Here is a 12,033-nt window from a genome sequence, read left to right as displayed (position 1 = left end):
CAGTGGGTTTAAAATGCTTGGCATGCCTTGCAATATTCCTCTTTGCTGCGTGCAACGGATCACCCGCCCTTCCCCCCCTCTCATTTGTTAGGCTTCTGCATTGACCTTGCTATGCCTGTCATGGGGTCGTCTGCTTTTGTGGCAGGGGCCTGGTAGGAATTTTTCCAGTTGGCTGTTTGGCTGGTGCCTTCTGGTTTTCACCTACTGAGTAGCAATTAGTCACAACTTGCAAGATTGGCGGTTAGGCATTGGTTATTACGTTGGTTGGTGGAGGGGAAGTGGTTGGCTGTGCCTGCCCCTCCAATGCTGCTGCTGCGCGGGGAATACTGTTAAAGGAATCCAGGGGCTCACCATGCTTTTGTCCGTATCCCCCAGTCGGGGGCCAGGGCCATGCAAGAGCTCCTGGGAGCAATTGGGGAGAGTCGTTGGGTCTGACGCCCGGCTCGTATTCTCTCCCCAAAGTGTTTTCCCTTTACTGCCGGTCGTCAGTTCTGTCCCCAGTGGGACAGATAGTCTAAACCAATACCTATGCAACCACTCACATATTATGTATTTTAATAAAGTTGTGGCCAAAATTATGGCAAAAACCAAAACCTAAATTACTGTCTGTGGTGTGAGTTATTCTGAGGGGTGATTGGGGACCTCGACGTGCAAATGCATTTCCTTGCTCTCTTGACGTGTGCAGTATCGCGTGGTTGTTGGGAAGATTATTCACTATGTGAGGAAATCTCACAATGGGTCTGCCCTAATACAGGAAGCAGCAGGAGTCATAATAACTTAATTAGTCCTGTTTATTGTTAAACAGCTTTGCAGTATAGCATAGCTTAAGGGTGGAAGGAACCACACCAAGAGATGGGAAAGGATGTTCTATTGTCAGAACAGGCATGTCTCTTAAAGAGACAGGCTATACACACAACAGCTTAAATCTCATGTGGCAATAGGTTTTTATTGCTGTTATAACTAAATTGGCTTGTTTTACTGTGCATTTTAATTGTGGGTGCTCTTGTACTGAGGTCCTGCTTGCAAGATTCCCGTAGGTATCTAGTTGGCTACTGTGAGAACAGGATGCTTGACTAGATGGGGCCTGTGGCCTGATCCAGCAGGCTGTTTTTATGTTCTTCAGTGCTTGGTAAAGGTAAAGGTCCCCCTGACCATTAGGTCCAGTCGCGGACGACTCTGGGGTTGCGGCGCTCATCTCATGTTGCTGGCCGAGGGACCCGGCGTACAGCTTCCGGTTCATGTGGCCAGCATGACAAAGCCGCTTCTGGCGAACCAGAGCAGCACACGGAAACGCCGTTTACCTTCCCACTGGAGCGGTACCTATTTATCTACTTGCACTTTGAACTGCTAGGTGGGCAGGAGCTAGGACTGAACAATGGGAGCTCACCCCGTCGCGGGGATTCGAACCACCAACTTTCCGATCAGCAAGCCCTAGGCTCAGTGGTTTAGACCACAGCGCCACCCATTTCAGTGCATGGTACCATTTCAATGCTTGGTACCTGGCACCAAAATAAGTCAGTCCCAGCACCAGGTGAACCTCCCAGAAAGTGAGCAGCTAACTCAAAACCATATAAACCATAGCTGATAACTGCATTTAGGTACTGTGCAGTTTCAGGGGAAGAATGACCACGCCCGGGAGTGGGGGAATGTTCAAAAGATATAGTAGATAAATAAATCACAAAGAATAACTTTCTCAAGCTTCCTTATAGAGACAGTAGGTGATTTCATCATTCTTTCAGTCTTACTGTCCAATCATATTTGTCTTTTCTTGTAAGTTAAGACTCACTGTGTTCAGTAGACCTTACTACCTAGATAAGTGTGCATTGGATTGCTGCCAGAAGCCTGGCAGCATACCCCTAAACATTTTGTGAATCTATGTTTGGCCTCATTGAGGGGCATTATTTCAATACTAGTGGGTATTATGCCTGTGAAATTAACAGGCGCTAGGACACCGCATCACGCTCGGCTGCACGATCTCGAGCCGCGGGCGGGGCTTCCTCCCTCCCTCCCTCCCACCTTCTCCTCACGCCGACCTTTCCCGAAGTGTCCAAGTCTCAACGGCTGTCCATGGGGCACATGCACAGTAGCGCAATCCCACGAATACAGGGACTGGACGCAGAGACAATTGCACTTTATTAGTGTAGATGAGTAGGAAAATGAGAGTACCTCTAAACATTTGTTGGTCATACTCAGCATGCTGGCGCATCAAAATAAATAGACAAGACCAACTGAGGTCTATTAAAACAAAATAAAAAATAAAAAAATTCCTTCCAGTAGCACCTTAGAGACAAACTAAGTTTGTTCTTGGTATGAGCTTCCGTGTGCATGCACACCTCTTCAGATGCACTGAAACAGAAGTCACCAGATGCATTGAAACAGAAGTCACATAAATCTGATATCAGGAATCACAAGTCAGAGAAACCAGTAGGACAATCTCCTGGGAAATTCTATAAAAGATCTCAAAGTAGCTGTCTTATTACAAAGGAATTTCAGAAATAGACTGGAAAGAGAAGTTGCTGAATTGCAACTCATTACCAAACTTAAAGTTGGTCTGAACAAAGACATTAGACTCTTATCTCATTATACAGCACATGACAAAGCTATCTTTAGCCATCTCACCCCTTGATTTTTCCTATAAGACCAATTGCAGTTGTTAACAGTCATCCACAGGTTTTCCACACCCATCAGCCAATCACCCATTCCCACCACCCTTCTGAGTAATACCCCTCCCCACTCTCTCACTATATATAAGGGTCTGGTGACTTCTGTTTCAGTGTATCTGAAGAAGTGTGCATGCACACGAAAGCTCATACCAAGAACAAACTTAGTTGGTCTCTAAGGTGCTACTGGAAGGATTTTTTATATTTTATATTTTGTTTTGCCATGATATATCCAGTATCATAATCCCTCACCATGAGTGTACAAATGCTATGAATACACTAGAGTGCTGCCAATGTAATCTGTGAAATTTCAGAAACTATGAAATTATGTCATCCTCACAAGGCCTGATACATTCCCAGCTAAACAAATAGGAGTGGCTTCCTGGCCCACACAGATTTATATATTAATTATCTCTCACATTTGTCAAATTTTAACCAAATGGTAGCTGCAATCAGAAGCAGGCTTGCTTGACAGGGAACTCTTGGTTGCATAAAGTTGTGGGGAATGCTGTATTGGTTTTCCTAATATAATGCCAGTGCTTCTGTTCCATTTTCTAATGTTCCTTTCACACTGCAGTACCTGTTAGAATTGTAGAATTTTATAGTTGGAAGGGACCCAAGGTTCCTCTAGTTTAACCTCCTGTAATGCAGGAATCTCACCTAAAGCATCCATGACAGATGACCATCCAACCTCCGCTTAAAAACCTCCGAAAAAGGATAGCCCACCATCTCTCTGTTCCACTGTCAAACAGCTCTTACCATCAGAAATGTCTTCCTGATGTTTAGTAGAAATCTCCTTTCTTGTAACTTGATGCCATTGGTTCATGTCCTACCTCCAGAGCAGGGGAAAATAAGCTTGCTCTCTCCTCCATGTGACAGCCCTTAAGATATCTGAAGATGCCTATCATATCTCCTCTCACTCTCCTCTTTTCCAGGCTAAACATACCCAGCTCCTTCAAGCATTTCTCATAAGACCAGGCAGTGGCCTGGCACGATTATACAAGGAATACAACAGATACAGTTAAAACATTGGAGGTAAAATCGTGCTGGAAAATACAAATAAAATAAAAAGCAATAGCAGGGCGAATGCAATAAATAAATTGATTGATTGATTCTCATAAGACTTAGTTTTCAGACCCTTGACCATCTTGGCTGCCCTCCTCTGAACACATTCCAGCTAACATGGACCCCCCTACTTTTGAAAATGTTGATAACTCTATGCACTAGTGTAGCTAGGGGGCAGGGCGACACTTACCTTGGGGCTGGCATGATGGAGATCAAGGTGACGTGCAAGTCCAGGTGCCCTAGAGCCCGGTGCTCTGCTCCCAAAAGCAGTGCAGCCTGGGGCTGGGCTCTTAGCATACTGAGCTGCTCCCCCCCCCCACACACAAGAGGGTGGCCAAAAATGATGCAACTGGCACACGCTGGCCCCACAAGCATCACTGGTCCTGCAGCATGCCCAAGCTGCAGCATCTCTCCTGTGAGTGACGCAGTGGCTCGAGTGCCTGCAGGCACCGTGCTACCCGAAAAACATGGGGCTGGTGCCACCCACCACTTCCCCCATAGCCACCCTCCAGCAGGAGGGGGCCTGTGAGTGACTGCAAGTGACTGCAGGGCACCAGAGCCACCGTGCCACGTCACCCGCAGGCAGCTTAGATCAGCAGTGTTTATCAGCTGAGGTCATCGTGCAATATCGGCGGTGCCTGTGCTGGTTGAGAACCGTAACAATAAATCTATCTATCTAATATTGCCTTGAAATCAGCTGCCCTGCTCTCCCTCGTGTGAGGATCAATATATTGTTGTGTATTGCTGGGTCAAAATCGTTATCACAGTGTTATTTCAAAACTGATTTTGGCCAACATATCGCAAAATCACACAGCGCTAAAACAGACCATAAAATTTGTGATATTACCATGCAAAAGTGACAAAATATTAGTCGGGGGGAGGCAAGGGATGGGGCCGCAGACCCCCTGGGTGGGTTCCGGGGACCTGCAGGCGTTCCCAAATCCCTAATTGGGAACCACTGCTGTAGAATATTAATCAGCAAAAGGCCTGGTTGAAAAGGAATGTTTTCACCTGGCACCAAAAGATGAAGGCACCAGGCAAACCTCCCCGAGGAGAGCATTCCACAAATGGATGGAAGAAGTACTTTCTTCTATGTGTCTTGAATCTTCCAACAGTTAAGGAAATGGGGAAATGGAATAAACTGCTGTGTGAATACAACCTCTGTAACAACCAGTGGCAGTTGGCGCAGACTGAGACCAATAGGGTGAGAGGCAAGGGAGCCCAAACAAACAGGCTCCAGCTGTACGATACATGTAAAACAGTATCATACAACTCTAACAGTCCTGGCTCCCCACCAAGAATTCTGAGATCTGTACGGTACTTTGTTAAGGGCATTGGGAGTTGTTAGGAGACACCCCCCCACCCCATTCTTCTCACAGAGCTACAGCTTTCAGAGTGGTTTAACAATCTATCCCTCTTCCCAGTGTTATGGAAATTACGGGGGGAGGACATCTTTAAAAGTGTTAAATGTTACAAATATTATGCCTGAATGTATCCTTTTGACTTGACAGCTCAGGGAAGATACCTAAGCTTTATAATCAACCCCTTTGCGCGTGAAGACCTCTAAAACCATCCCCAAAATAAAGAAACAATTGACACAGGATTTAGTGTAAGGGTTTTGGCATTAATTTGGGCCACAACTTTATTGATTACAGGATGTGAGTGGTTGCTTAGGCACTGGTTCCAGACTACCTGAACCTGCACTGTGGCAGGAACAGGACTGACACTGGGCACCACCAGAGGTCAGTAAGGGAAAGCATCCTGGGAGAGTGAGAAGCTGGCTTCAGTCTCACAGCTCACCCCAGATGCTCCTAGGGGCTCTGGCGTGTCCCTAGCCCCTTGATAGGGTTTGGACAAAAGCAAGGCCAGCTTCTGGATTCCTTTAACGGTATTCCCTGGCAGCAGCAATGGAGAGGCAGGCAAAGTCAACCATTTCCCCTTTGCACAACATTGAACCAATGCCTAACGACCACCAACCTTACAAAGTTGTGACGATTTGCTACACGGTAGGCAAAAACCAAGTGGCACCAGCCAAATGGCAAAATTCCGACCAGGCCCCTGCTCCAAAAACAAACGACCCCTAGACAGGCATAGCAAGGTCAGAAGAACAGCCCTAAATATAGGGAGAGGAGGACGGGTGATCCGATGCACGTCGCGAGAAAGAGAAAGCTCCACGTGATGTTCAGCAGCTTAAATAGTCCCTCAATTGCCAATCAGAGTCCCCAAGCAGCCAAATACTACCCCAACAACCGAGGGCGAACCAATGAGGAGTTGAGGCTATCCAAATGGTCCCATCCCAACAACAAGGAGGCAGTTTAGGTGATCTCACTGCAACACATGCCCTCCATGATGGAGGACACGATCTGCCAAGTTCCTTCATTCCAACGCCATTTTGCCCTTGGAAAAAGGACTCTTTCCCCTGCCACCTCCCCAAGCTTGAAGGCATGTATACACACCTCCTACCCCAGGAAATGCCCAGAGGTGACAATTGCTGGGCTCCTTGTTCTCCAAGGGAAGCCAAATCTCATCACCAGACTTGCCTCAGGTTCCAGACATACAAAGTTCTATTGTACTTTGGGTGGTGGGTACATAAGACATGTTTGCCTATGCTAATCTTATACTTGGGTGTTGCCCTGACATATTTGTCTATGCTAATCTTGTGTAACCCTCCCTTTTTGTGACATAACAAAATAAAATTTAAAAATCCTTCCAGTAGCACCTTAGAGACCAACTAAGTTTGTTCTTGGTATGAGCTTTTGTGTGCATGCACACTGTGACATGTTAGTGATGTAGCAATGATGTATTGATGATGCTGTGTGCAGGCCCGTCTTAGAGGGATCGGCCGCCCTGGCGCAGCGATCCCTCGGCGCCCCCAGCCTGCCGCCTCTCCGCCCGCCTCCCTCCCGCGCTGGTCGCCCCTCGGGAGGGGGGGGTGGGCGAGCGGGGATGAGAGGCGTGGCGTTGGAGCGGGCGCCCGCGCTCCAGCGGGCGGAGGATGAGGGGCAGGCGGGCGGGCGCTCGCGCACCGGCGGGAGGGCGGGCGGGCTGCAAGCCGGCCGCCCTCGCCTCCCAGAGCCCCAGCTGGAGGGCTGGAAGGTCGCACAAAGCCCCACGCCGCTTCAGCGCTCCAGCTGGGGCTCCGGGAGGCGAGGGCGGGCGGCTTACAGCCCGCCCGCCCGCCGGCGCGCGAGTGCCCGCCTGCCCGTGGGGGCGGGGGCGGGTTGGGGAGGGGGAGCCCGGTATGCCGGTGGGCTCGCGGGGGTGCCCCTGGGGTGCCCTGCGCCCTGGCGCGCCTCGCCACCGGCCTCTATGGATGAGACGGCTCTGGCTGTGTGAACTGTATTCTGGGATACGGTGGGAAAGTTTTAAAAGTCAATGTCGCCCCATGCTCTGGGTTCACTTGCTGCTGTTGAACCTGTTGCGCAACAATAAAGGATCTAAGTCTGTCTACTGACTGTTGTTTTGCTCCAAAAATGCTTGGCTGGAATTTCCTTCTTTTACCGACCACATGGACCCACGGGGGACTTGCACCCCGATGAGCTGGGCTGTTGAGTTGTCTCTCTACCTGGAATTTTCCTTAACACCAGGAAACTTTGGGAATTGTAGCTCTGTGTGTGGAACAGGAGTCTCCTGCCTGCAGTTCCCAGGACTCTTTTAAAGTGGCAAAATGCAGCTTTAAATGTGTAGTAGAAACATAGCTCCTAAGACCCTATACAGCAGGCACGTCCAACAGGCAGATCGTGATCTATCAGTAGATCACTGGCTCCCCCCCCCCCAAGAAGCTCAGCAAGTTTGGCTCCTCTAAAAAAAAGCTCAACAATTTTGCCCCAAACCCCTAAAAAACAGGGATTTCCTTCCTTAAAAAAAGCTCAACAACTTTGACCTGAACCCCCAGATCATTGCCAGTCTTTAACTCTGTGAGTAGATTGCAGTCTCTTGGGAGTTGGCCACCCCTGCTATACAGCACTCCTCCCCAGTTGGATCCTGTGGAGGCTTCTGGTGTTGCCAAAAGTATGTACTAACCCACTCACAATCTTCCTTTCTTACAAACTGAAACAAGAATGTTGCTAACTGAAATAAGAGCTCACTTGCCCTGTTCTCAAATATTGGCTTAAAACCCAAAGGAAGCGGAAGAAGAAAGGTTACTGAGATTATATCTGAAGTCACAATTTGTTTTCTTTAGTTTAGGCTTCTGTTTTCCCTTCAACATACTCATCCACTTCAGTGGTTGATCCCAGAGCATGGACGGGGAACTGGATGTCTTCCAGATGTGTGGCTGTAGGTGGCGCTAGCTTTGAAGGTGGCTTGGAAACTACAACTAATCCAGAATGCGGCTGCCAGACTGGTGACTGGGAGCGGCCGCTGGGTGGGACTGTATAATACTGGTCCTAAAAGACCTACATTGGCTCCCAGTATGTTTCCATGCACAATTCACAGTGTTGGTGTTGACCTTTAAAGACCTTAATGGCTTCAACCCTGTATGCCTGAAGGAGCGCCATTGCCTCCATTCTTCAGCCCAGACACTGAGGTCCAGTTCTGAGGACCTTTTGGTGGTTCCCTCATTGTGAGCAGTGAAGTTACAGGGAACCAGGCAGGGGGCCTTCTTGGTACTGGTGCCTGCCCTGTGGAATGCTCTCCTTGCAGATGTCAAAGAGATGGATAATTATACAACCTTCCATAAACATCTGAAGGCAGCCCTGTATCAGGAAGCATTTAATGCATGATATTCTGTTGTGTTTTTGTATATTCTCATGGAAGGGGGCACATGAAGAATACCCTCAGTTGATGGTTCGGTCATGTGGGGAGAGGTGGTCCTTTTTAGGCTTCCTTTGTTCTGTCATCTGCCTGAAAATTACAACTCTATTGCACCATGCTCTTGCTCTATAACATGATATCCTAAGCATTGCTTTCATTTTACAGTGTGTTTTTATTTCTCATTATGCTGATCACAAGATAGTGGGCCAGTGTGAATATTTGCTAAACAAGGAATATTGCCAAGCCCACATGCAGGTGGCGAGGGTCAAAGCAGGGGATGATGTAATCGTTACAGAACAATCATTTTGGGATTAAACAGGCTACAACTTTATTGATTACAGATGTCATTAGGTTTTGGCATAAGCATTGGGCGTGTATCCTGAATCATCCAGCCTCCCTGCTGGATGATTATTTGGCAGGGATAATTCTAGATTACGGATCATCCTATGACATACATTGGTGCAATCCCTTTAAAATCACCATTTGGGTGGGGTATGCTATGGCCCATTATCTCCCACCAGGACAGAAACACCTCCCATTGCACCCATTTAATGGGATAGCCTAATTCCTTAGAGTGGGGAGCAGGGCTCCATCCACTTTGACTCTGAATCCAACCCAATGCCTTATCTCTGAACAAGTTGTGACAATTGATATGAGGTAGGGCCCAATTTGTCTGCAAGAAAATTCCTCCCTAGGACCAAATATGGCCAGTGAATATTTCCATAACAAGGTCTTATCCACTTACCTTCATGCCATAACATGATGCATCGGATGGGAGGGTGAGGGATCCAACACTGACTGAGCACTAGCTGGCTTTATAGTCAGGGAAGTGTGATTGGCCACAACTGTGGGTGAGCCCCAGAAGCCCATGCTGCCACCGGAGGAGGAGGTGACATCATCATCCAGTTGTTCAGGATCTGGAAGACCACCCTGGCACCGTTGCGGCCATGCCAGGCCACAGTCACCGCTCCTCACAGCTGTCAGTAAGCCGTTATTGTCATAAGACCTTGTAAGGTTTTTATTGATGGAAAGTTTATGATGAGTTCCTGAGCAACACCCAATAACTTTACAAAGATTAGTAACCATTTATATATACTTTTAGCTTCTTTTATTGAGCATCTGTACTCTGTTCATATAATTTATTCCAGAATAATCTTAACTGGGATGCAGTGCTGGAGAATAGGGATGAAGGAGAAATTTGAATCAGTTTGTACTGTAAGAGACATTTGACAATAGCGTGGACTACCTTGGAAGGTCGTTAACTCACCTTCATTGGTGGTTTTTAAGCAGGTCGGATGGCCAACTCTCAGGGGTTCTTTAGCTGTGAATTCTGCATTTCTAAACAAAAACATTTCAGGGAGTTATAGTAGATAACCCTTGGGGTCCCTTCCAACTCTGCAGTTCTGGGGTACTATATAGAATCATAGAACTACAGAGTAGGAAGGGACCCTGAGGATCATCTAGTCCAACTAGTCCAATGCAGGAATATGCAACTGGCCCATACAGGGATTGAACCTGCAACCTTGGCTCCACACTCTCATCAGCTAAGCTATCCAGGCTGACAACATCCATGCCGAGGTGACTGACTCTGGGTTGGCTCTGAACTTCATGGCTGTCATGACAGCCATGGGGTTGTCTCAAGATACCACTGACCCAATGCATGTGGCAGGCCATACTCTGGATCTGGAAGAGGGTGATCTGAAAATAGGGGATATTGACAGTAGTCCTTTGTCATAGCCATCTCACTTCCTGTGGACCTTTGAGGATGGTGCACCCTTGAAGGCTGATAGAGTCAATGGGTTTCCAGATGGCTCTGGGGGATTTTCTGGCTGATATGCTTGGTGCTTCTGTCAAAGCCCTGGATGACTTCTGGGACATCAGAATGGCTTAGGCCATTGATATGGTTGCCCCTGAGTGCCCTCTCTCACTTTGTGGAGCCTGCTTGTTTCTCTGGTATATTCCAGAGCTTAAGTTAAGGAAACAAGCTGGGAGATAGGTTGAATGTGAGTAGAGGAAAACTCTAGTCAAATGCAATTGAACACGGTGAGGACTCATCATCAAGCCTACCTAGTGGCAATGAAGGCATACTTTGCTGCCTCCATTGCATCCTCATTGTGCTGTCCAGCAGAACCTCTATTGGGAATGTGTGACTTTGAACAGTCTGGCCCAAGGAGGCGGCAGAACCGACAGTAGCTTGCTGTGGCTTGTTTGCAAAGCATTTTGAGGATAAAATTGCTTGCATCTGCGAGGATCTAGACTCTGCTATTACAGCAGATGAATCTCAAGAGATGTCCAGGCTATGAACCACTGGTGGCTCCCAACCCACCATTTTCCTTTTCATGTTGCATTATGGATTTTTCTAAAAGAAAAGAGGGAAAATAACCAGTGGTATTCTAACGGTATTGTCACTGATTGGTAGTTTCATATAGTGTCTCCTAAACCATTCCCCAGAAATTTCATTTCTGAAAAGAAACTTGCTAAGGTTTGACTTTTTGGAAGTCACATTGAAGTTCTATCAGATTTTGGAGAAATTTCATTTGAGTTTTAAAGTCATATTGAAGATACAGCTTTTCTCTACTTCTAACAATGTTATACACAGCTATTCCAGTTCCTAAATAAATTCCACTGTGTTTAATAGGCTTATTCCCAGGAAACTGGGTATGGGATTGTATTCCTGGAATATAAATCCAATGGGCAAAATTGACTTTTAGGTCCAATTATTCTCAGCGGGAGAGAGAATGGATGCAATCCTATGCACTAGGCATGGGAAATAATTTTCATCAGAAGTGCCACATACCCTTCTGGACAAGCTTCCTGCAGTCACATGCCAAAGTGGTGTGTGAGCCAGCTGAAAGACTTGGCAGGGCAACAAATGTGAATGTTACTTTTTCCAGTAGGCTAATTTCTATACACAGTCACGTACTGCTCTCTATCCTCTGACAAGGCTTGCAAGAGGCATTGACAGAGATAGTGAATGGTGTGGCCTGGGGAGAGGGGATGTGGCTGAAGAACTGGTGCAGCCTGGTGGAAATCGTAAGGGCCAAATAAAGAGGCCGGGACGGGCACATATCCCCCCCCCCACACACACCTGAGGTTCTTCCATCCCTGTCAGTGGACTCGATGTGGCTTATATCTGAGCAAACATGTAGAATTGCACCAAAAAGCTCCTCCATTGAAATCAATGGGACATATAACTGCTAGATCATGCCTGTATTTTCTCCTACCATATAAATTGGGGGGGGGAGAGAAAATATAGCACCCAGTCCCCCCATTTCTATCCCAGTTCAGGGTATCCTTGTATTTTATAAGATCAGAAATACCTTTGAACTTTTCTGCAGCAATAACAAGTTTGTTTGTGTGTGTGTGTGTGTATGTGTATTTCACACCCCACTTTCTGCCATTGGTGAGTGGTGCCCAAAGGGTCTGGGAGAGAGGGCAGAAGACAGATCCAGATCCAGAGCCAATGACAGGTGGAGTCAACCAATTCTGGTTTTGTCCCCATCCTCCTCCCCTCTGAGTTCTACCAGGGCAACACTAAGAAGCTGGAAGCCAA

This window comes from Lacerta agilis, chromosome Z, assembly GCF_009819535.1.
Source record: "Lacerta agilis isolate rLacAgi1 chromosome Z, rLacAgi1.pri, whole genome shotgun sequence".
In the NCBI taxonomy this organism is placed as follows: Eukaryota; Metazoa; Chordata; class Lepidosauria; order Squamata; family Lacertidae; genus Lacerta; species Lacerta agilis.
Note: the sequence above shows the minus strand (reverse complement) of the source record.